Here is a 26,663-nt window from a genome sequence, read left to right on the forward strand (position 1 = left end):
TCCTCAGGAGCCGAGTTAAGATAAAGCAGGCTCCGCTATGCAGGTGCTTCAAAGACTGTCTAGAGAGCGAGAGCATCCCTGCATACCTGCATACCTGCATACCTGGAAAAACAGAGACTCCACCCTAGCCAATGCTGATGACAGTCAGCCAGCAGTGTGACTCACTTACCCTGTCTCTATATTTGATTTGTCCATCTCTCTCTATCGCTCTCTCTCCTTCTCTCTCCATATGTCTCTCTCTCCATATGTCTCTCTCTCTCTCTCCATCTGTCTCTCTCTCTCTCCATCTGTCTCTCTCTCTCTCCATCTGTCTCTCTCCATCTGTCTCTCTCTCTCTCTCTCTCCATATGTCTCTCTATCTCTCTCTTTCCCTCTGTCTCTCTCTCTCTTTCCCTCTGTCTCTCTCTCTCTCTCTCTTTCCCTCTGTCTCTCTCTCTCTCATTATCTATCTGTATCTCGCTCTCTCTCTCCATCTGTCTCTCTCTCTCATTATCTCTCTGTCTCTCTCTCTCCATCTGTCTCTATCGCTCTCTCTCTCTGTCTCTTCCTCACCTGCTAGAGATCACAGATTGTCTAACTTGATTGACCAACGCAGAAATTAGATGTTTGTTTACTAGTGTATATGCAGGAGTGTTTGTGATAACTGTATGGGACTGTATGAGACTGTGTGGGACTGTGTGGTATAGTTTGTTATAACTGTATGGGACTGTATGGTATAGTTTGTTATAACTGTATGGGACTGTATGGGACTGTGTGGTATAGTTTGTTATAACTGTATGGGACTGTATGGGACTGTGTGGTATAGTTTGTTATAACTGTATGGGACTGTGTGGTATAGTTTGTTATAACTGTATGGGACTGTATGGTATAGTTTGTTATAACTGTATGGGACTGTGTGGTATAGTTTGTTATAACTGTATGGGACTGTATGGTATAGTTTGTTATAACTGTAGGGGACTGTGTGGTATAGTATGTTATAACTGTATGGGACTGTGTGGTATAGTTTGTTATAACTGTAGGGGACTGTGTGGTATAGTTTGTTATAACTGTATGGGACTGTGTGGTATAGTTTGTTATAACTGTAGGGGACTGTGTGGTATAGTATGTTATAACTGTATGGGACTGTGTGGTATAGTTTGTTATAACTGTAGGGGACTGTGTGGTATAGTATGTTATAACTGTATGGGACTGTGTGGTATAGTTTGTTATAACTGTAGGGGACTGTGTGGTATAGTTTGTTATAACTGTATGGGACTGAATGAGACTGTGTGGTATAGTTTGTTATAACTGTATGGGACTGTGTGGGACTGTGTGGTATAGTTTGTTATAACTGTATGGGACTGTGTGGTATAGTTTGTTATAACTGTATGGGACTGTGTGGTATAGTTTGTTATAACTGTATGGGACTGTATGAGACTGTGTGGTATAGTTTGTTATAACTGTATGGGACTGTGTGGTATAGTTTGTTATAACTGTATGGGACTGTGTGGTATAGTTTGTTATAACTGTATGGGACTGTGTGGTATAGTTTGTTATAACTGTATGGGACTGTATGGGAATGTATGGGACTGTATGGTATAGTTTGTTATAACTGTAGGGGACTGTGTGGTATAGTATGTTATAACTGTAGGGGACTGTGTGGTATAGTTTGTTATAACTGTATGGGACTGTGTGGTATAGTATGTTATAACTGTAGGGGACTGTGTGGTATAGTTTGTTATAACTGTATGGGACTGTATGGGACTGTGTGGTATAGTTTGTTATAACTGTATGGGACTGTGTGGTATAGTTTGTTATAACTGTAGGGGACTGTATGGGACTGTGTGGTATAGTTTGTTATAACTGTATGGGACTGTATGGTATAGTTTGTTATAACTGTATGGGACTGTATGGGACTGTGTGGTATAGTTTGTTATAACTGTATGGGACTGAATGAGACTGTGTGGTATAGTTTGTTATAACTGTATGGGACTGTATGGTATAGTTTGTTATAACTGTATGGGACTGTATGGGACTGTATGGTATAGTTTGTTATAACTGTATGGGACTGTATGGTATAGTTTGTTATAACTGTATGGGACTGTATGGGACTGTATGGTATAGTTTGTTATAACTGTATGGGACTGTATGGTATAGTTTGTTATAACTGTATGGGACTGTGTGGTATAGTTTGTTATAACTGTGTGGGACTGTGTGGTATAGTTTGTTATAACTGTATGGGACTGTGTGGGACTGTATGGTATAGTTTGTTATAACTGTATGGGACTGTATGGGACTGTATGGGACTGTATGGGACTGTATGGTATAGTTTGTTATAACTGTATGGGACTGTATGGGACTGTATGGGACTGTATGGGACTGTATGGTATAGTTTGTTATAACTGTATGGGACTGTGTGGTATAGTTTGTTATAACTGTATGGGACTGTGTGGTATAGTTTGTTATAACTGTATGGGACTGTATGGGACTGTATGGGACTGTGTGGGACTGTGTGGTATAGTTTGTTATAACTGTATGGGACTGTGTGGTATAGTTTGTTATAACTGTATGGGACTGTATGGGACTGTATGGGACTGTGTGGGACTGTGTGGTATAGTTTGTTATAACTGTAGGGGACTGTGTGGTATAGTTTGTTATAACTGTAGGGGACTGTATGGGACTGTGTGGTATAGTTTGTTATAACTGTATGGGACTGTATGGGACTGTGTGGTATAGTTTGTTATAACTGTATGGGACTGTATGGGACTGTATGGGACTGTGTGGGACTGTGTGGTATAGTTTGTTATAACTGTATGGGACTGTGTGGGACTGTATGGGACTGTGTGGGACTGTGTGGTATAGTTTGTTATAACTGTATGGGACTGTAGGGGACTGTGTGGTATAGTTTGTTATAACTGTAGGGGACTGTGTGGTATAGTTTGTTATAACTGTATGGGACTGTGTGGTATAGTTTGTTATAACTGTATGGGACTGTATGGGACTGTGTGGTATAGTTTGTTATAACTGTAGGGGACTGTGTGGTATAGTATGTTATAACTGTATGGGACTGTGTGGTATAGTTTGTTATAACTGTAGGGGACTGTGTGGTATAGTTTGTTATAACTGTAGGGGACTGTGTGGTATAGTTTGTTATAACTGTATGGGACTGTGTGGTATAGTTTGTTATAACTGTAGGGGACTGTGTGGTATAGTCTGTTATAACTGTAGGGGACTGTGTGGTATAGTTTGTTATAACTGTAGGGGACTGTGTGGTATAGTTTGTTATAACTGTAGGGGACTGTGTGGTATAGTTTGTTATAACTGTAGGGGACTGTGTGGTATAGTTTGTTATAACTGTAGGGGACTGTAGGGGACTGTGTGGTATAGTTTGTTATAACTGTAGGGGACTCTGTGGTATAGTTTGTTATAACTGTATGGGACTGTATGGGACTGTATGGTATAGTTTGTTATAACTGTATCGGACTGTATGGGACTGTGTGGTATAGTTTGTTATAACTGTATGGGACTGTGTGGGACTGTATGGGACTGTGTGGTATAGTTTGTTATAACTGTATGGGACTGTGTGGTATAGTTTGTTATAACTGTATGGGACTGTGTGGTATAGTTTGTTATAACTGTATGGGACTGTATGGTATAGTTTGTTATAACTGTATGGGACTGTGTGGGACTGTGTGGTATAGTTTGTTATAACTGTAGGGGACTGTGTGGTATAGTTTGTTATAACTGTATGGGACTGTGTGGTATAGTTTGTTATAACTGTAGGGGACTGTATGGGACTGTATGGGACTGTATGGGACTGTATGGTATAGTTTGTTATAACTGTATGGGACTGTGTGGTATAGTTTGTTATAACTGTATGGGACTGTATGGTATAGTTTGTTATAACTGTATGGGACTGTGTGGTATAGTTTGTTATAACTGTATGGGACTGTATGGGACTGTATGGGACTGTATGGGACTGTATGGTATAGTTTGTTATAACTGTATGGGACTGTGTGGTATAGTTTGTTATAACTGTATGGGACTGTGTGGTATAGTTTGTTATAACTGTAGGGGACTGTATGGGACTGTATGGGACTGTATGGGACTGTATGGTATAGTTTGTTATAACTGTATGGGACTGTGTGGTATAGTTTGTTATAACTGTATGGGACTGTATGGTATAGTTTGTTATAAATGTATGGGACTGTGTGGTATAGTTTGTTATAACTGTATGGGACTGTATGGTATAGTTTGTTATAACTGTATGGGACTGTGTGGGATAGTTTGTTATAACTGTATGGGACTGTGTGGTATAGTTTGTTATAACTGTATGGGACTGTATGGGACTGTGTGGTATAGTTTGTTATAACTGTATGGGACTGTGTGGTATAGCTGGTTATAACTGTATGGGACTGTGTGGTATAGTATGTTATAACTGAATGAGACTGTGTGGTATAGTTTGTTATAACTGTATGGGACTGTGTGGTATAGTTTGTTATAACTGTATGGGACTGTAGGGGACTGTGTGGTATAGTTTGTTATAACTGTATGGGACTGTGTGGTATAGTTTGTTATAACTGTAGGGGACTGTATGGGACTGTGTGGTATAGTTTGTTATAACTGTATGAGACTGTGTGGTATAGTTTGTTATAACTGTATGGGACTGTGTGGTATAGTTTGTTATAACTGTAGGGGACTGTATGGGACTGTGTGGTATAGTTTGTTATAACTGTATGAGACTGTGTGGTATAGTTTGTTATAACTGTATGGGACTGTGTGGTATAGTTTGTTATAACTGTATGGGACTGTGTGGTATAGTTTGTTATAACTGTATGGGACTGTGTGGTATAGTTTGTTATAACTGTAGGGGACTGTGTGGTATAGTTTGTTATAACTGTATGGGACTGTGTGGTAAAGTTTGTTATAACTGTATGGGACTGTATGGGACTGTGTGGTATAGTTTGTTATAACTGTATGGGACTGTGTGGTATAGTTTGTTATAACTGTATGGGACTGTGTGGTATAGTTTGTTATAACTGTATGGGACTGTATGGGACTGTGTGGTATAGTTTGTTATAACTGTATGGGACTGTGTGGTATAGTTTGTTATAACTGTATGGGACTGTGTGGTATAGTTTGTTATAACTGTATGGGACTGTGTGGTATAGTTTGTTATAACTGTATGGGACTGTATGGGATAGTTTGTTATAACTGTATGGGACTGTGTGGTATAGTTTGAGTTAAATGTGTGTCACGTTCCTGACCTATTTATGTTAGTTTTTGTGTGTTAGTTGGTCAGGACGTGAGGTTGGGTGGGCATTCTATGTTATCTGTTTCTATGTTGGTTTCGGTTTGCCTGGTATGGCTCTTGATTAGAGGCAGGTGGTTTGCGTTTGCCTCTAATTAAGAGTCATATTTAGGTAGGGCATTCTCGCTGTTTGTTTGTGGGTGATTGTCTCCTGTGTCCGTATGTATGTATGTTTCGTACCACATAGGACTGTAGCGTTTGTTTGTTTCGTTTCGTTTCGATGTCGTCTGTTTCCTGTACGTAAGTTTATGTTTAGTTATGTAAGTTTATGTTCAGGTCTCGTCAACGTCGTTTTGTTATTTTGTAGTTTTGAAAGTGTTTTGTTTCGTTTCGTGTTGCCATCTTTATCATTGTTATAATAAAGATGGCTTATTTCCCTGAGCCTGCGTTTTGGTCTGAAGATCCTTCTCTCCTCACCTCTTCCGAGGATGAGGAGAGCGTCATCCGTTACAGAATCACCCACCCAGCTAAGACCAAGCGGCAAAGGAAAACGAAACGGAGTAGGGGACAGGAGAGAAAGGATTTCTGGACATGGGAGCAAATAATGAATGGAGAAGGTCCCTGGGCTAAGGCAGGAGAAAATCGCCGTCCCAAAGCTGAGCTGGAGGCACGGAGGAGAGCAGAGGCTACCGGGGAGAGGAACCGGAGCTATGAGGGAACGCGTCTGGCACGGAAGCCAAAAAAGCCCGTGAGTAATTCCCAAAAATTTCTTGGGGGGGGGGCTAGGAGATAGTGGGCCAAGGGCAGGTAGGAGACCTGCGCCCACTTCCCAGGCTTACCGTGGAGAGCGGGAGTACGGGCAGGCGCCGTGTTACGCAGTAGAGCGCACGGTGTCTCCTGTACGAGTGCATAGCCCAGTGCGGGTTATTCCACCTCCCCGCACTGGTAGGGCTAGATTGAGTATTGAGCCAGGTGTCATGAGGCCGGCTCAACGCGTCTGGTCTCCAGTGCGTCTCCTCGGGCCGGCATACATGGCACCTGCCTTACGCATGGTTTCCCCGGTTCGCCTACATAGCCCGGTGCGGGTTATTCCACCTCCCCGCACTGGTCGGGCAACCGGGAGCATTCAACCAGGTAGGGTTGGGCAAGCTCAATGCTCAAGAGTGCCAGTACGTCTCCACGGTCCGGTATTTCCGGCACCACCTCCCCGCCCCAGCCTAGTACCTACAGTGTCTACACTACGCACTAGGCTACCAGTGCGTATCCTGAGCCCTGTTCCTCCTCCACGCACTCTCCCTGTAGTGCGTGTATCTAGCCCGGTGCCTCCAGTTCCGGGCCCACGCACTAAGCTACCTGTGCGTCTCCAGAGCCCTGAAGCCACTGTATCTTCTCCCCCTACTAATCCTGATGTGCTTGTCCTCAGCCCGGTGTCAACAGTGCCGGTACCACGCATCAGGGATAGAGTAGGCTTTGAGAATACAGTGTGCCCTGTCCCTGCTCCCCGCACTAGTAGGAAGGTGCTTGTCATTAGCACGGTGCCTCCAGTTCCGGCACCACGCACCAGGTCTACAGTGCGCCATATCCGGCCAGAGCCATCCGTCTCCCCAGCGCCATCTGAGCCATCCGTCTCCCCAGCGCCATCTGAGCCATCCGTCTCCCCAGCGCCATCTGAGCCATCCGTCTCCCCAGCGCCATCTGAGCCATCCGTCTCCCCAGCGCCGTCTGAGCCATCCGTCTGCCAGGAGCCTGCAAAGCCGCCCGTCTGCCATGAGCCTGCAAAGCCGCCCGTCTGCCATGAGCCTACAGAGCCGTCAGCCAGACAGGAGCCGCTAGAGCCGTCAGCCAGACAGGAGCCGCTAGAGCCGTCAGCCAGACAGGATCTGCCAGAGCCGCCAACCAGACAGGATCTGCCAGAGCCGCCAACCAGACAGGATCTGCCAGAGCCGCCAACCAGACAGGATCTGCCAGAGCCGCCACCCAGACAGGATCTGCCAGAGCCGCCAACCAGACAGGATCTGCCAGAGCCGCCAGCGAGCCATGAGCAGCCAGAGCCGTCAGAGCGCCATGAGCAGCCAGAGCCGTCAGAGCGCCATGAGCAGCCAGAGCCGTCAGAGCGCCATGAGCGTCGAGAGCCGTCAGCCTGCCATGAGCGTCGAGAGCCGTCAGCCTGCCATGAGCGTCGAGAGCCGTCAGCCTGCCATGAGCGTCGAGAGCCGTCAGCCTGCCATGAGCGTCGAGAGCCGTCAGCCTGCCATGAGCGTCGAGAGCCGTCAGCCTGCCATGAGCGTCGAGAGCCGTCAGCCTGCCATGAGCGTCGAGAGCCGTCAGCCTGCCATGAGCGTCGAGAGCCGTCAGCCTGCCATGAGCGTCGAGAGCCGTCAGCCTGCCATGAGCGTCGAGAGCCGTCAGCCAGCCATGAGCATCGAGAGTCGTCAGTCAGCCATGAGCTGCCCTTCAGCCTGAAAAGGCTAGATACCCAGAACTGCCCATCAGTCCAGAGCTGTCTCTCTGTCCGGAGCTGCCTTTCAGTCCGGAGTTGCCCCTCTATCCTGATCTCCCTCTCTATCTTTATCTACCTCTATAGTCTTATCTATCCCTCTGTCTTGGTTTATCTCTCTGTCCCGGTATTGTCATTTTTAGATATGTTATTAGGAGGATTTTGTGGGGGAAGTAAGAGGGTGGACATTCTTGAAGGGAGGGGGCTAGGATGGATTATGGTGGGGTGGGAACCGCGCCCGGAGCCTGAGCCACCACCGTGGTTAGATGCCCACCCAGACCCTCCCCTAGACTTTGTGCTGGTGCGTCCGGAGTTCGCACCTTGTGGGGGGGGTACTGTCACGTTCCTGACCTATTTATGTTAGTTTTTGTGTGTTAGTTGGTCAGGACGTGAGGTTGGGTGGGCATTCTATGTTATCTGTTTCTATGTTGGTTTCGGTTTGCCTGGTATGGCTCTTGATTAGAGGCAGGTGGTTTGCGTTTGCCTCTAATTAAGAGTCATATTTAGGTAGGGCATTCTCACTGTTTGTTTGTGGGTGATTGTCTCCTGTGTCCGTATGTATGTATGTTTCGTACCACATAGGACTGTAGCGTTTGTTTGTTTCGTTTCGTTTCGATGTCGTCTGTTTCCTGTACGTAAGTTTATGTTTAGTTATGTAAGTTTATGTTCAGGTCTCGTCAACGTCGTTTTGTTATTTTGTAGTTTTGAAAGTGTTTTGTTTCGTTTCGTGTTGCCATCTTTATCATTGTTATAATAAAGATGGCTTATTTCCCTGAGCCTGCGTTTTGGTCTGAAGATCCTTCTCTCCTCACCTCTTCCGAGGATGAGGAGAGCGTCACCCGTTACAATGTGTGGGACTGTGTGGGAGTGTTTGAGTTAACTGTGTGGGAGTGTTTGTGTTAACTATGTGGGAGTGTTTGAGTTAACTGTGTGGGAGTGTTTGAGTTAACTATGTGGGAGTGTTTGAGTTAACTGTGTGGTAGTGTTTGTGTTAACTGTGTGGGAGTGTTTGAGTTAACTATGTGGGAGTGTTTGTGTTAACTATGTGGGAGTGTTTGAGTTAACTGTGTGGGAGTGTTTGAGTTAACTGTGTGGGAGTGTTTGAGTTAACTGTGTGTGAGTGTTTGTGTTAACTGTGTGGGACTGTGTGGGAGTGTTTGAGTTAACTGTGTGGGAGTGTTTGAGTTAACTGTGTGGGAGTGTTTGAGTTAACTGTGTGGGACTGTGTGGGAGTGTTTGAGTTAACTGTGTGGGAGTGTTTGAGTTAACTATGTGGGAGTGTTTGAGTTAACTGTGTGGGACTGTGTGGGAGTGTTTGAGTTAACTGTGTGGGAGTGTTTGTGTTAACTATGTGGGAGTGTTTGAGTTAACTATGTGGGAGTGTTTGAGTTAACTGTGTGGGACTGTGTGGGAGTGTTTGAGTTAACTGTGTGGGAGTGTTTGTGTTAACTATGTGGGAGTGTTTGAGTTAACTGTGTGGGAGTGTTTGTGTTAACTATGTGGGAGTGTTTGAGTTAACTGTGTGGGACTGTGTGGGAGTGTTTGAGTTAACTGTGTGGGAGTGTTTGTGTTAACTGTGTGGGAGTGTTTGAGTTAACTGTGTGGGAGTGTTTGTGTTAACTGTGTGGGAGTGTTTGAGTTAACTGTGTGGGAGTGTTTGTGTTAACTGTGTGGGAGTGTTTGTTTTAACTGTGTGGGACTGTGTGGGAGTGTTTGAGTTAACTATGTGGGAGTGTTTGAGTTAACTGTGTGGGACTGTGTGGGAGTGTTTGAGTTAACTGTGTGGGAGTGTTTGAGTTAACTGTGTGGGAGTGTTTGAGTTAACTGTGTGGGACTGTGTGGGAGTGTTTGAGTTAACTGTGTGGGACTGTGTGGGAGTGTTTGAGTTAACTGTGTGGGAGTGTTTGAGTTAACTGTGTGGGAGTGTTTGAGTTAACTGTGTGGGACTGTGTGGGAGTGTTTGAGTTAACTGTGTGGGAGTGTGTGGGAGTGTTTGTGTTAACTGTGTGGGACTATGTGGGAGTGTTTGAGTTAACTGTGTGGGACTGTGTGGGAGTGTTTGAGTTAACTATGTGGGAGTGTTTGAGTTAACTGTGTCTGACTGGTTGTGTGAAACATGGAGGAGCAAAGAACATTTGCAGAGTGCAAGAGAGAGAAAATATTTTTCTTTTTAGAAAGCATTTTGTACTCAGATCTCAGATCTGTGTTGACGCAACACTGAGTTATCATCTGTCAACATCAAGCACAGAACTCATTGCTACCTGGGAAAACCTGGGTACATTGTTCTCTTACAACATATTTTTTAGTGGAACAGACAGAAACGAAACACAGAGGGCCGTGCTTCCCCAGACAAAAATTAAGCCTAGCCCTGGACTAAAAAGCTCTTTCAATGGAGATTCTTCACAAACCCTACAACCAATAGATGCAGGTGAGAAGGCCGTTGAAATGCAACAAACCGGCTGTCTCACTGCCAGCCCAACGGATCTGAGAGATTACAACTGGCACAGAACCATTTGCTCATCGTTTACTGCTAAAATGAGAAAACGGAGGGATCTATCCCTGAAAGATTTCCCTGGGAAGTGTACCAAATCGGTGCCCTATTTCTTATATACTAGAGCTCTGTGGGAATGGGGAATAGGGTGCTATTTGGGACACTTCCTATAATCGCAACGAGACGCCAGGATGGGAATGAACGGAAATGTGAGCAGTGGGGCGAGGAATGAACACATTTTAGATTCTCTTCTCTGACGTAATGTCTAGTGACGTTCTCTTAGATTTAGAATGGAAAACTGTTTATTCCCCCAGTCCAAGCTGGTTCTGATCAACACTGATTAAGACAGAATGGATAAGTGTACTGTTTATACCCCGGTCCAAGCTGGTTCTGATCAACACTGATTAAGACAGAATGGATAAGTGTACTGTTTATACCCCGGTCCAAGCTGGTTCTGATCAACACTGATTAAGACAGAATGGATAAGTGTACTGTTTATACCCCGGTCCAAGCTGGTTCTGATCAACACTGATTAAGACAGAATGGATAAGTGTACTGTTTATACCCCGGTCCAAGCTGGTTCTGATCAACACTGATTAAGACAGAATGGATAAGTGTACTGTTTATACCCCGGTCCAAGCTGGTTCTGATCAACACTGATTAAGACAGAATGGATAAGTGTACTGTTTATACCCCGGTCCAAGCTGGTTCTGATCAACACTGATTAAGACAGAATGGATAAGTGCACTGTTTATACCCCGGTCCAAGCTGGTTCTGATCAACACTGATTAAGACAGAATGGATAAGTGCACTGTTTATACCCCGGTCCAAGCTGGTTCTGATCAACACTGATTAAGACAGAATGGATAAGTGCACTGTTTATACCCCGGTCCAAGCTGGTTCTGATCAACACTGCAGAATCGGAGAAGAGTTACTTTTTAATACGTCATCTGATTCAAAATGCATTTCTGTCGGCGTGTCCCAGATGGAATGATCTGTATTGATCTCAGAGCTGCTCTGGTTTGTTTTGGAATGTGTATTTGAATGTGTCAGTGTGTCTGTGTTGTAGAAAATGCCAGGAGCATGAGGTTAGAGTTGGAACAGGTCCCATTTCCGTGAAAATATCACAGAAATGTAAAAACATTTCCGTCAAAGACTGAAATCTGCCTATAAATGCTAATGTCATGCTCTGGGAGATGGTGTGACAGACGGCTGACAAATAGCACTTCCCTACACCTTCTTTAGCCTGAGACATTTTACATACGAGCAGATACATCTGCGAGTGCTCCGTATGTTTCGTCTACAAGATCAAAGAGACCCACAGCGTACCACTTCAGCATGTCTACCGTACATGTGACCACAGAATCAGAGGGATATGAGAACTGACATTCTTCAGCGTGTCTACCGTACCGATTTTAGAGCTCACCCAAACACATTCTAAACTGCCTTCCTTTGGTCGCTCACCCAAATACATTCTTAACAACTGCCTTCCTTTGGTCGCTCACCCAAACACATTCTAAACTGCCTTGCACTGGGCGTGACCTTCTGATTCTCGGAGCCAGAGACCGCTGCTTAGACCACTGTTCTACAGCAGCTCCCCTTGCTCCAGCAAACCTCGAGAAGTCAGAACACTGATGTTAACCTGTCTAGGATCAGCGTGGCGCTAGCGGCACCCCCCCCCCCCCCCCACTGAAAAACCAGTGCCGCGAAATTCAAAAAATATATTTTTTTAAAATATTTAACTTTCACACATTAAAGTCCAATACAGCTAATGAAAGACACAGATCTTATGAATCCAGTCAACATTTCCGATTTTTAAAATGTTTTACAGGGAAGACACAATATGTAAAGATGTACATCTATTACCTAAAAACACATTAGCATAATCCACCATCTTTTATTTGTCCACCAACACCAGTAGCCATCACCAATTCGGCTAAACTAAGATATTTATAGCCCCTAACCAACAAAAAAACTCATTAGATGACAGTCTGATAACATATTTATGGTATGGGATAGGTTTTGTTAGAAAAAAGTGCATATTTCAGGTATATGGCATAGTTTACAATTGCACCCACCATCACAAATGGACTAGAATAATTACAATGAGCAACGTGTTTACCTAACTACTAATCATCAAACATTTCGTAAAAATACACAGCATACACGAATCGAAAGACACAGATCCTGTGAATACAGACAATATTTCAGATTTTCTAAGTGTCTTACAGCGAAAACACAATAAATCGTTATATTAGCTTAGCACATAGCAATTAGCAGCCCAGCATTGATTCTAGCCAAAGTGAGCGATAAAAGTCAACATCGCCAAAAGATATTAATTTTTTCACTAACCTTCTCAGAATTCTTCCGATGACACTCCTGTAACATCACATTACAACATGCATATACAGTTTGATCGAAAATGTTTATATTTAGCCACCAAAATCATGGTTAGACAATGTGAAATGTAGACAAGCTGGTAAAGAAAACGTCCTTGCGCCACTTAGACAGTGATCTACTCTTATACATAAATACTCATAAACGTGACTAAAAAATATAGGGTGGACAGGGATTGATAGACAATTTAATTCTTAATACAATTGCGTTATTACATTTTTTAATTTATCCTTACTTTTCAATACAGTTTGCGCCAAGCGAAGCTACGTCAAAAAACATGGCGTCCTAAGCCACTAAAATGTTTCGACAGAAACACGATTTATCATAATAAAAATGTCCTACCTTGAGCTGTTCTTCCATCAGTATCTTGGGCAAAGGATCCTTTCTTGGGAGAAATCGTCTTTTGGTGGAAAGCTGTCCTCTTGCCATGTGGAAATGTCAACTACGTTCGGGATGAACTGAAAAGCGTGCCCAACTTTTCACATCGTTGCAAAAATAAATGTCCCAAAATCGCACTAAACGGATATAAATTGCTATAAAACGCTTTAAATTAACTACTTTGTGATGTTTGTAACTCCTATAACGAGTGAAAAGATGACCGGAGAAATATAACAGGCTAAACTAACGCTTGGAACAGGAGAGGGTCGGTGTCTTCCACGCGCGTTACGCAGCAAGAAAAGACTTGCTAGCTAAAGGTTTTTTTCATTTGTAGGGCCTGTGAACGAGCAATCGAGCCCGTTGGAATCGTCATCACGTAAAGGCATCCAGGGGAAGACGTAAGAAGTGTCCGTATAGTCATAGCAACGACAGAGCCCTTTTAAATGACTTCAGAAAAGTGGCCAACGTTTCTCAAATCTGACTCCATGTCAGGGAAATTGCTGTAGAATGGGCTCTGTTCCACTTAGAGACAAAATTTCAACTCCTATAGAAACTATAGACTGTTTTCTATCCAATAATAATAATAATATGCATATTGTACGATCAAGGATTTTGTGGGAAGCCGTTTAAAAAATTAGCCACATTAGCATAAATAGTCTAAACAGCGCCCCCATCCCCAACAGGTTAAACAACTTCTTATGGCTGCAAGGGGCAGCACTGAGTAACCTGGAAAGAGGTGGCCATTTCAAACGGCCTCCTACTCAATTCTTGCTCGTACAATATGCATATTATCATTTCTATTGGATAGAAAACACTCTCTAGTTTCTTAAACCGTTTGAATTATTTCTCTAAGTGAACCAGAACTCTTTCTGCAGCCCATTTCCTATCCGGAAGTGAGATTTCCAAATGCGAGGTCTTTTTTCAAGAGCTTGTCTATAAAAGGGCATGTCACTTGGGACCATAGAAACACGTCATACGCCTTCCCCTGGGTGTCATGCGGAAGTGAGAGCAGAAAGGACTTGAATATCTCGTTCTGGGATTGAATACAGCCTCTTGGAGTGAGAGGTCTCCATAATTTTTTTTCTCGAAGGCGCGAAGTTGGACCTTGTATTGCCTCCTGGAAAACCGTCGTTATAGGTGAATATAATCTCCGGCTTCGATTTTACTTGATACATGTCACAATATCATCCTAAAGTATGTTTTTTCAATATAGTTTAATTATATTATTGAAATTTATTCGGGACTTTAGACGTGATGCGTTGGAAGAATTTTTTCAAGAAGGAGAGGTTAGCGCCGCACGGCCAGTGTGCTTGCTAATTCAAGAGGGAAATAGTTCGTTCTGGATCCAATCAAAGACCGTTCTGGACAATGGACCCCTTTACAACATTCTGATGGAAGATCAACAAAGATAAGGACACAATTTGGGATGCTATTTCATATATCTGTCGAGCTGTGCTATCGCTACCGATTACTTGGAATCAATGCTGTTGTGTGTTAGCCATTGCAGTAAGCTAATATAACGATATATTGTGTTTTCGCTGTAAAACACTTAAAAAATCGGAAATATTGTCTGTATTCACAAGATCTTTGTCTTTCATTTTTCTATACACCATATATTTTTCTGAAATGTTTTATGATGAGTAATTAGGTAGTTGACGTTGGTGTCTGTATTTACTCTGGCTACTCCCGTGCTATTTCTGACTGTAGCTATGATTGTAGCATCAATGTAAAACTGATTTATAGCTCAAATATGCACATTTTTCGAACAAAATATAGATTTATTGTGTAACATGTTATAGGACTGTCATCTGAGGAAGTTGTTTCTAGGTTTGTTTGGTTGGATCTTGGTTAGTTAGGTTGGCTTTGTGCATGCTACCTGTGCTGTGAAAAATGTCTGTCCTCTTTTGTATTTGGTGGTGAACTAACATAAATATACGTGGTGTTTTTGCTGTAAAACATTTTAAAAATCGGACACGTTGGCTGGATTAACAAGATGTTTATCTTTCAAATGCTGTATTGGACTTGTTAATGTGTGAAAGTTAAATATAAAAAAAAAAATAGATTTTGAATTTCGCGCCCTGCACCTGAGCTGGATGTTGTCATAAGTGTACTGGTGTCGGGCTGCAGCCATAACAGGTTTTAAGAGCCAATCATTTTTAACTATTTGGTTTGAAGCCTTCCCCCAAACCATTTAACCACTCAGAATTAATACCTAAACGTAACTATTTCAGTTGTTTCTGTTTTTACTCCCTAACCACACGGAATGAATGTGTCAAAAATAGACCATAATATGTTGAATTTCAAAGGGAAAAAATGAGATCTTGTCCTTCATCATCATCATCCTCATCTTTACTGAGCTGAAAGTAGATCCGCTTTAGAGTGGTATTATAACATAGACACTCATCACAGTGAAACCCACAGCCATTTGTGTTCTGATGAGGACCCTTCAACTGAACAATTTAGATTAGGCTAGTCAACTGCCGGAATGAAAAGTTCATTTTTCTAAAAGCATTTGTTTAGCTTTTTACAGTGTTGGAGCACTGTTCAGTTCTCTCTCTCTCTCTCTCTCTCTCTCTGTCTCTGTGTCTCTCTCTCTCTCTGTCTCTGTGTCTCTCTCTCTGTCTCTGTGTCTCTCTCTCTGTCTCTTGCTCTCTCTCTGTCTCTGTCTCTCTCTCTCTCTCTGTCTCTGTCTCTCTCTCTGTCTCTGTCTCTCTCTCTCTCTCTGTCTCTGTCTCTCTCTCTCTCTCTGTCTCTGTGTCTCTCTCTCTCTCTCTGTGTCTCTCTCTCTCTCTGTGTCTCTCTCTCTCTCTCTCTCTCTCTGTGTCTCTCTCTCTCTCTGTGTCTCTGTCTCTCTCTCTCTCTCTCTCTGTGTCTCTGTGTCTCTGTCTCTCTCTGTGTCTCTGTGTCTCTCTGTCTCTCTCTGTCTCTCTCTGTCTCTCTCTGTCTCTCTCTCTCTCTCTCTCTCTCTGTCTCTCTGTCTCTCTGTCTCTCTGTCTCTCTGTCTCTCTGTCTCTCTGTCTCTCTGTCTCTCTGTCTCTCTGTCTCTCTGTCTCTCTGTCGCTCTCTTGCTCTCTTGCTCTCTGTCTCTGTCTCTGTCTCTGTCTCTGTCTCTGTCTCTGTCGCTCTCTTGCTCTCTGTCTCTGTCTCTGTCTCTGTCTCTGTCTCTGTCTCTCTCTCTCTATCTCTCTCTCTCTCTCTCTCTCTCGCTCTCTCTCCAGATCCTTATTGGAATGTCAAATTTGATGTTCCTTTTGCCTTGTCTCTCAGATCGTTCACAGCTTTGTGGAAGTTACATGTGGTGCTGATGTTTAGGCCGAGGTAGATATAGTTTTTTTTTTGTGCTCTAGGGCAATGGTGTCTAGATGGAATTTGTAATTATGGTCCTGTCAACTGGACCTTTTTTGGAACACCATAATTTTTTCTTACTGAGATTAACTTTCAGTGCACATGTCTGACAGAATCTACACAGCAGACTGTTCTAGTGCCCTCGCACATGAATTGATATACAGCATATGTTGAAGAAAGTGGGGCTCAAATTGCCTCTGTGTCTCACCTCATGGCCCTGTGGAAAGAAATGTGTGTGTGTGTTTTTTTTTTTTATGGCACACTTGTTGTTTGTGTACATGGATTGTATAATGTCGTATGTTTTCCCCTTAACACCGCTTTCCATCAGCTTAAATATCAGACCTTCATGCCAAATTGAGTCAAAAGCTTTTTGGAAATCAACATAGCAGGAGAAGACTTTGCTTTTGATTTCATTTGTTTGTCAATAATGATGTGCAGGGTGAATACGTGGTCTGTCGTAGGGTAATTTGGTTAAAAGCCAATTCGACATTTACTCAGGACATTGGTTTTCACTGAGGAAATACAGTTAATAATAATGCAGAGGATTTTCCCAAGGTTGCTGTTGACGCATATCACACTATAGTTATTGGGGTCAAATTTGTCTCCACTTTTGTCTCTTCAGACCTTGGTTCCAAATATTGGGGAAGATGTCAGAGCTGAGGACGATGTTAAAGAGTTTAACTATAGTCAATTGGATTTTGTTGTCTGTATATTTGATCATTTCATTTAGGATACCATCAACACCACAGGCCTTTTTGGGTTGGAGTTTTTTTTTGTATTTTGAATGTCAATCTGGTCAGTTCTAGTTCTAGTCTTTAATAGCTGACTGCTATGTAATCAATCGTGTATATGTGTTTGTTCTTTGTTATAGGCCCAAAAAAAGATTTGGAGAAATTATTATCAATAAAATCTCCATTTTGGATAGATAATGTAGCTCTTCCTGTTGTTGTTTGTTTAGTTGTGTTCCACTTTTCCCAATTGTCTTCAATTACATTGAACTGATTTATTTCTGTCTCCCTCCATGTCTCCTTCCCTCATCGCCCTTTCTCTCCTCTCCTTCTCTCTCTCTCTCTGGAGGAAAGTAAGATCTGACAGTGGTAGAGAGAGATTTAAAGTGGGTGTTTATCAGGAGGTAAAATCTGGGCCTTTATTACACTGTTAAGAGATCCAAAACGGCATAGTCCCTGGTGACCATTAGAGACAGGGTGGAGCGAGGGAGTAGGGAGGGATGGATAGAGGAGAGAGGGATGGAGAGAGGGATGGAGAGAGGGATGGAGAGAGGAGAGAGGGATGGAGAGAGGGATGGAGAGAGGGATGGAGAGAGGGATGGAGAGAGGGATGGAGAGAGGAGAGAGGGATGGAGAGAGGGATGGAGAGAGGGATGGAGAGAGGGATGGAGAGAGGGATGGAGAGAGGGATGGAGAGAGGGATGGAGAGAGGGATGGAGAGAGGGATGGAGAGAGGAGAGAGGGATGGAGAGAGGAGAGAGGGATGGAGAGAGGGATGGAGAGAGGAGAGAGGGATGGAGAGAGGGATGGAGAGAGGAGAGAGGGATGGAGAGAGGGATGGAGAGAGGAGAGAGGGATGGAGAGAGGGATGGAGAGAGGGATGGAGAGAGGAGAGAGGGATGGAGAGAGGGATGGAGAGAGGGATGGAGAGAGGAGAGAGGGATGGAGAGAGGAGAGAGGGATGGAGAGAGGGATGGAGAGAGGAGAGAGGGATGGAGAGAGGGATGGAGAGAGGAGAGAGGGATGGAGAGCCGCTGCGCACACACGCAGGCTTGCATATGTGTGCACCCACACACACACACACACACACACACACACACACACACACACACACACACACACACACACACACACACACACACACACACACACACACACACACACCCACACACACACACACCCACACACACACACACACACACACACACACACACACACACACACACACACACACACACACACACACACACACACACACACACACAGGCCTGAATATCAAGCAGATAATGTCATATACTGTAGTCAGTTTTGACAGCACTAACAGGTGAGACACATATTGTGTATTTAGATATTGTTAGATAAGGGATGTCTAGGTAGTGTTTTGTATAGATAGGGATCTCTAGGTAGTGTTTTGTATAGATAGGGATGTCTAGATAGTGTTTTGTATAGATAGGGATGTCTAGATAGTGTTTTGTATAGATAGGGATGGCTAGGTAGTGTTTTGTATAGATAGGGATGGCTAGATAGTGTTTTATATAGATAGGGATGTCTAGATAGTGTTTTGTATAGATAGGGATGTCTAGATAGTGTTTTGTATAGATAGGGATGTCTAGATAGTGTTTTGTACAGATAGGAATCTCTGAAATCTACAGTTGATGTCGGAAGTTTACATACACCTTAGCCAAATAGATTTAAACTCCGTTTTTCATAATTTCTGACATTTAATCCAAGTAAAAATTCCCTGTCTTAGGTCAGTCAGGATCACCACTTTATTTTAAGGAAGTGAAATGTCAGAATAATAGTAGAGAGAATTATTTATTTCAGCTTTTATTTCTTTCATCAAATTCCCAGTGGGTCAGACGTTTACATAAACTCAATTACTATTTGGTAGCATTGCCTTTCAATTGTTTATCTTGGGTCAAATTTTGGGTAGCCTTCCACAAGCTTCCCACAATAGTGTAACGACCCTGTGTTTATAAGCGCGGAAATCGACTCTGCCGCTCGAGCATGCTTTTGCGGCACAGTCGATAGCGCGCCGGACCTCGGGCTAGGAGGTCGAGGGTTCGAGACCTGCTCCCTGCTGTTTCATTACAATACATTGGGTGAATTTTGTCCCACTCCTCCTGACAGAGTTGGTGAAACTGAGTCAGGCCTTCTTGCTCGCACACACTTTTTCAGTTCTGCCCACAAATTTTCTATAGGATTGAGGTCAGGGTTTTGTGATGGTCACTCCAATACTTTGACTTTGTTGTCCTTAAGCCATGTTGCCACAACATTGGAAATATGCTTGGGGTCATTGTCCATTTGGAAGACCCATTTGCGAGCAAGCTTTAATAATTTCCTGACTGATGTCTTGAGATGTTGCTTCAATATCTCCACATAATTTCCCCCCCTCATGATGCCATCTGTTTTATGAAGTGTACCAGTCCCTCCTGCAGCAGAGCACCCCCACAACATGATGCTGCCACCAGCGTGCTCCACGGTTGGGATGGTGTTCTTCAGCTTGCAAGCCTCCACATTTTTCCTCCAAACATAACAATGGTCATTATGGCCAAACAGTTCTATTTTTGTTTCATCAGACCAGAGGACATTTCTCAAAAAATGTATAATCTTTGTCCCCATGTGCAGTTGCAAACCGTAGTCTGGCTTTTTTTATGGGGGTTTTGGAGCAGTGGCTTCTTCCTTGCAGAGCGGCCTTTCAGGTTATGTCAATATAGGATTGTGGATATAGATACTTTGTACCTGTTTCCTCAGCATCTTCACAAAGTCTTTTGCTGTTGTTCTGGGATTGGGTCTACAATTTTTTTTCTGAGGTCTTGGCTGATTTCTTTTTCCCATGATGTCAAGCAAAGAGGCACTGAGTTTGAAGGTAAGCCTTGAAATACATCCACAGGTGCACCTCCAATTGACTCAAATGATGTCAATTAGCATATCAGAAGCTTCTGAAGCCATAACACAATTTTCTGGAATTTTCCAAGCTGTTTAAAGGCACAGTCAACTTAGTGAATGTAAACTTCTGAGCCACTAGAATTGTGATGCAGTGATTTAAAAGTGAAATAATCTGTCTCTAAACAATTGTTGGAAAAATTACTTGCACAAAGTAGATGTCCTAACCGACTTGCCAAAACCATAGTTTGTTAACAAGAAATATGTGGAGTGGTTGAAAAACGAGTTTTAATGATTCCAACCTAAGTGTATGTAAACTTCCGACACAACTGTATTTGAATTGATATTGCTGTTGAATGCTTTGACCAATGTCTGGCCCTGAATGTTTGACCAATGTCTGGCCCTAAATGTTTGACCAATGTCTGGCCCTGAATGTTTGACCAATGTCTGGCCCTGAATGTTTGACCAATGTCTGGCCCTGAATGTTTGACCAATGTCTGGCCCTGATTGTTTGACCAATGTCCGGCCCAGAATGTTTGACCAATGTCCGGCCCTGAATGTTTGACCAATGTCTGGCCCTGAATGTTTGACCAATGTCTGGCCCTGAATGTTTGACCAATGTCTGGCCCTGAATGTTTGACCAATGTCTGGCCCTGAATGTTTGACCAATGTCTGGCCCTGAATGTTTGACCAATGTCTGGCCCTGAATGTTTGACCAATGTCTGGCCCTGAATGTTTGACCAATGTCTGGCCCTGAATGTTTGACCAATGTCTGGCCCTGGCTGAACCTGACAAGATAGTGAAGATAGTGAAGATGATGTACGGCATGGTGTATGGGATACACTTGGTCTACGGGATACGCTTGGTGGACGGGAAACGCTTGGTGTACGGGATACGCATGGTGTACGGGATACGCTTGGTGTACGGGATACGCTTGGTGTACGGGATACGCATGGTGTACGGGATACGCATGGTGTACGGGATACGCTTGGTGTACGGGATACGCTTGGTGTACGGGATACGCTTGGTGTACGGGATACGCATGGTGTACGGGATACGCATGGTGTACGGGATACGCATGGTGTACGGGATACGCTTGGTGTACGGGATACGCTTGGTGTACGGGATACGCTTGGTGTACGGGATACGCTTGGTGTACGGGATACGCTTGGTGTACGGGATACGCTTGGTGTACGGGATACGCTTGGTGTACGGGATACGCATGGTGTACGGGATACGCTTGGTGTACGGGATACGCTTGGTGTACGGGATACGCTTGGTGTACGGGATACGCATGGTGTACGGGATACGCTTGGTGTACGGGATACGCTTGGTGTACGGGATACGCTTGGTGTACGGGATACGCTTGGTGGACGGGATACGCTTGGTGTACGGGATACGCTTGGTGGACGGGATACGCTTGGTGTACGGGATACGCTTGGTGTACGGGATACGCATGGTGTACGGGATACGCTTGGTGTACGGGATACGCTTGGTGTACGGGATACGCTTGGTGGACGGGATACGCTTGGTGTACGGGATACGCTTTGTGTACGGGATACGCTTTGTGTACGGGATACGCTTGGTGTACGGGATACGCTTGGTGGACGGGATACGCTTGGTGGACGGGATACGCTTGGTGTACGGGATACGCTTTGTGTACGGGATACGCTTGGTGTACGGGATACGCTTGGTGTACGGGATACGCTTGGTGGACGGGATACGCTTGGTGTACGGGATACGCTTGGTGGACGGGATACGCTTGGTGTACGGGATACGCTTGGTGTACAGGTACAGATACAGTGTACTCAATAGGGAGAGCATGAATGGCAACAACACCGGAACACTGTCCTCCGTTCACTCGGCTCTCAGCGGTGCGACATACATCATTGTTTTGAAGGCCATGGGGTGTCCATAGAGCCTCTCCCAGCGTACATATCGTTGGATTTAAACAACATTGTTCCATAATGTTACAGTTTCAGCTATACACGTTCAATGTACCAGTAGTATGCAAACATTAGGTGGCACAGAGAGAAAGGAAACTGTTGTGAGTCTGGTAAAATAATCTGTGGTATTGTAGCTATAGCAATATTATATTAGTTAGCCAGGAAGTAGGTGTCTCTAGCTGTCGTAAGTTATTTGTTCAATCTCTAAACTGATTTCATAAACTATATATGGCTGTACAGATTCCTGGTTGGAGTTGATGAACTCTGAAGATAGGACAAACTGACACGGTGGTCCAGAGGACGTCAGAACCCCTACATTGCCCCATTCTTCCAAGAGCTCACTGAGTTTGAATAAAGGCCTCGCACACACACTCACATACACACGCACGCACGCACGCACACACACACACACACACACACACACACACACACACACACACACACACACACACACACACACACACACACACACACACACACACACACACACACACACACACGACCCCAGCCTATTATGTCCTCCTCTCTCGTTCTATTCTTTATTTTTCTATGCTTGTCCAAGGGGTGAGAAGAGCTGACCAATCAGATCTGAGGATGATTGTTACGGAGCCTCATGAAGAACACATGGTTCTGACGTCTCCCTCCTGGATGCTCTCCTGCCCAAACTGTCCCGTTTCACTGCCTCTGAACCCCCTTTACCCCGAAGAGAGTTGCCCCTTGATCTAGGATCGTACCCAATCCCAACTTTCCCTCTCTGTCTCTTCGTCTCTCTCTCCCCCCCTCCACACACACAGGCACACAATGTAGTTTTTAAATGAGTGTTGTAATGATGCTCGAATTCGGTTACATATGTGTTAACTGTTCTTACTTCTAACGTCAATTCTGTTGGTAATTTGTTGTTAATGTTTTATAAATGTACAGTACCAGTCTAAAGTTTGGACCTACTAATGCAATGGGTTTTCTTTGTTTTTACTATTTTCTACATTGTAGAATAATAGTGAAGTCATCAAAAATATGAAATAACAGATATGGAATCATGTAGTAACACAAAGTGTTAAAAAAATTCAAATATATTTTTTTAGATTCTTCAAAGTTGCCACCCTTTACCTTGATGACAGCTTTGCACACTCTTGGTATTCTCTCAACCAGCTTCACCTGGAATGCTTTTCCAACAGTCTTGAAGGAGTTCCCACATATGCTGAGCAATTGTTGGCTGCTTTTCCTTCACTCTGCAGTCCAACTCATCCCAAACCATCTCAATTGGGTTGAGGTTGGGTGATTATGGAGGCCAGGTCATCTGATGCAGCACTCCATCACTCTCCTTCTTGGTCAAATTGCCCTTACACAGCCTGGAGGTGTGTTGGGTCATTGTCCTGTTGGAAAACAAATGATAGTCCCACTAAGCACAAACGAGATGGGATGGTATATCGCTGCAGAATGCTGTGTTAGACATGCTGGTTAAGTGTGCCTTGAAATCTAAATAAATCAGTGTCTCCAGCAAAGCACCCCCACACATCACACCACCTCCTCCACGCTTCACGGTGGGAACCACACACACGGAGATCATCCGTTCACCTACTCTGCGTCTCACAAAGACACGGCGGTTGGAACCAAAAATTATCAAATTTGGACTCATCACACCAAAGGACAGACTTCCATTCTAATGTCCATTGCTCATGTTTCTTGGCCCAAGCAAGTCTTTTCTTCTTATTGGTGTCCTTTAGTAGTGGTTTCTTTGCAGCAATTCGACCCCGAAGGCCTGATTCACGCAGTCTCCTCTGAACCGTTGATGTTGAGGTGTCTGTTACTTGAACTCTGTGAAGCATTTATTTGGGCTGCAATTTTTGAGGTTGGTAACTCTGATGAACTTATCCTCTGCAGCAGAGGTAACTCTGGGTCTTCCTTTCCTGTGGTGGTCCTCATGAGAGCCAGTTTCATCATAGCGCTTGATGGTTTATGCAACTGCACTTTAAGAAATCTTCCAGATTGACTGACCTTCATGTCTTAAAGTAATGATGGAGTGTCGTTTCTCTTTGCTTATGTGAGCTGTTCTTGACTTAATATGGACTTGGTATTTTACCAAATAGGGCTATCTTCTGTTTACCACCCGTACCTTGTCACAACACAACTGATTGGCTCAAACACATTAACAAGAAGTTAAGCTTTAATTTGGTGTATTGCCCTTGTATGAATGTTACATATTTCAAAAAAATAATTTTAATTTTGCGCCCTGTCTTTTCAGCGGCATGTTGTCGAGGTGTTCCGCTAGCCATAAGAAGTTTAAGAAGGAAAGAAGTTCCACAAATTAACTTTTAACAAGGCACACCTGTTAATTGAAATGTATTCCAGGTGACTTCCTCATGAAGCTGGTTGAGGGAATGCCAAGAGTGTGAAAAGCTGTCAAGGCAAAGGGTGCCACGTTGTAGAATCTCAAATATAAATATTTTTTGGTTAGTACACGATTCCAAATGTGAAATTTCATGGTTTTTGATGTCTTGATTATTATTCTACAATGTAGAAAATAGTAAAAATAAAGAAAAGCCCTTGAACATGTAGGTGTGTCCAAACATTTGACTGGTACTGTTTGTAGTAAATATTTATATATGTACAAATGTATTATTTTTCTTTTAGGTTTCAGGAAGAATTTCACTGTAAATTTACAGCATTATCCTGCCACCAGAGTTGCTAGCTGCATACTGTAATGTTGCTTTACAGCAGAGATGCTGTAATATACTTCACATTACTACTTTCCTTACTGTAAAACAGTACAACATCCCTACTACCTGCTTCTCTATTCTACTGCCTAACCTGGTACCTGCTTCTCTATTCTACTGCCTAACATGGTACCTGCTTCTCTGCTCTACTGCCTAACCTGGTACCTGCTTCTCTGTTCTAATGCCTAACCTGGTACCTGCTTCTCTGCTCTACTGCCTAACCTGCTTCTCTGTTCTACTGCCTAACCTGGTACCTGCTTCTCTATTCTACTGCCTAACCTGCTACCTGCTTCTCTGTTCTACTGCCTAACCTGGTACCTGCTTCTCTGCTCTACTGCCTAACCTGGTACCTGCTTCTCTGCTCTACTGCCTAACCTGCTACCTGCTTCTCTGTTCTACTGCCTAACCTGGTACCTGCTTCTCTGCTCTACTGCCTAACCTGGTACCTGCTTCTCTATTCTACTGCCTAACCTGGTACCTGCTCCTCTGCTCTACTGCCTAACCTGGTACCTGCTTCTCTATTCTACTGCCTAACCTGGTACCTGCTCCTCTGCTCTACTGCCTAACCTGCTACCTGTTTCTCTATTCTACTGCCTAACCTGGTACCTGCATCTCTGTTCTACTGCCTAACTTTCTACCTGCTTCTCTGCTCTACTGCCTAACCTTGTACCTGCTTCTCTGCTCTACTGCCTAACATTCTACCTGCTTCTCTGCTCTACTGCCTAACCTTGTACCTGCTTCTCTGCTCTACTGCCTAACATTCTACCTGCTTCTCTGCTCTACTGCCTAACCTGGTACCTGCTTCTCTGCTCTACTGCCTAACCTGGTACCTGCTTCTCTGCTCTACTGTCTAACCTTGTACCTGCTTCTCTGTTCTACTGCCTAACCTGGTACCTGCTTCTCTATTCTACTGCCTAACCTGGTACCTGCTTCTCTATTCTACTGCCTAACCTGGTACCTGCTCATCTGCTCTACTGCCTAACCTGGTACCTGCTTCTCTGCTCTACTGCCTAATCTGCTACCTGCTTCTCTGCTCTACTGCCTAATCTGCTACCTGCTTCTCTGCTCTACTGCCTAACCTGGTACCTGCTTCTCTGCTCTACTGCCTAACCTGGTACCTGCTTCTCTGTTCTACTGCCTAACCTGGTACTTGCTTCTCTGCTCTGCTGCCTAACCTGCTACCAGCTTCTCTATTCTACTGCCTAACCTGGTAACTGCTCCTCTGCTCTACTGCCTAACCTGCTACCTGCTTCTCTGTTCTACTGCCTAACCTGGTACCTGCTTCTCTGCTCTACTGCCTAACATTCTACCTGCTTCTCTGTTCTACTGCCTAACCTGCTACCTGCTTCTCTGTTCTACTGCCTAACCTGCTACCTGCTTCTCTATTTTACTGCCTAACCTGCTACCTGCTTCTCTGCTCTACTGCCTAATCTGGTACCTGCTTCTCTGCTCTACTGCCTAACCTCGTACCTGCTTCTCTGCTCTACTGCCTAAGCTGGTACCTGCTTCTCTGTTCTACTGCCTAACCTGGTACCTGCTTCTCTATTCTACTGCCTAACCTGGTACCTGCTTCTCTATTCTACTGCCTAACCTGGTACCTATTCCTCTGCTCTACTGCCTAACATTCTACCTGCTTCTCTGCTCTACTGCCTAACCTTGTACCTGCTTCTCTGCTCTACTGCCTAACCTGGTACCTGCTTCTCTATTCTACTGCCTAACCTGGTACCTGCTTCTCTATTCTACTGCCTAACCTGGTACCTGCTCCTCTATTCTACTGCCTAACCTGCTACCTGCTTCTCTATTCTACTGCCTAACCTGGTACTTGCTTCTCTATTCTACTGCCTAACCTGGTACCTGCTTCTCTATTCTACTGCCTAACCTGGTACCTGCTCCTCTATTCTACTGCCTAACCTGCTACCTGCTTCTCTATTCTACTGCCTAACCTGGTACCTGCTTCTCTGCTCTACTGCCTAACATTGTACCTGCTTCTCTGCTCTACTGCCTAACCTGGTACCTGCTTCTCTGCTCTACTGCCTAACCTGGTACCTGCT

General features: G+C 44.1%; 1 protein-coding gene across 1 annotated transcript in view; it reads right to left on the reverse strand.

Moving 5' to 3' along the window:
- LOC129817808 (synapse differentiation-inducing gene protein 1-like) overlaps nt 1-26,663 on the reverse strand; it is a 124,585-nt gene that overhangs the window by 72,954 nt on the left and 24,968 nt on the right. The gene's annotated exons all lie outside the window — the stretch shown is intronic.

Source organism: Salvelinus fontinalis, chromosome 20 (genome assembly GCF_029448725.1).
Source record: "Salvelinus fontinalis isolate EN_2023a chromosome 20, ASM2944872v1, whole genome shotgun sequence".
NCBI classification, from domain to species: Eukaryota; Metazoa; Chordata; class Actinopteri; order Salmoniformes; family Salmonidae; genus Salvelinus; species Salvelinus fontinalis.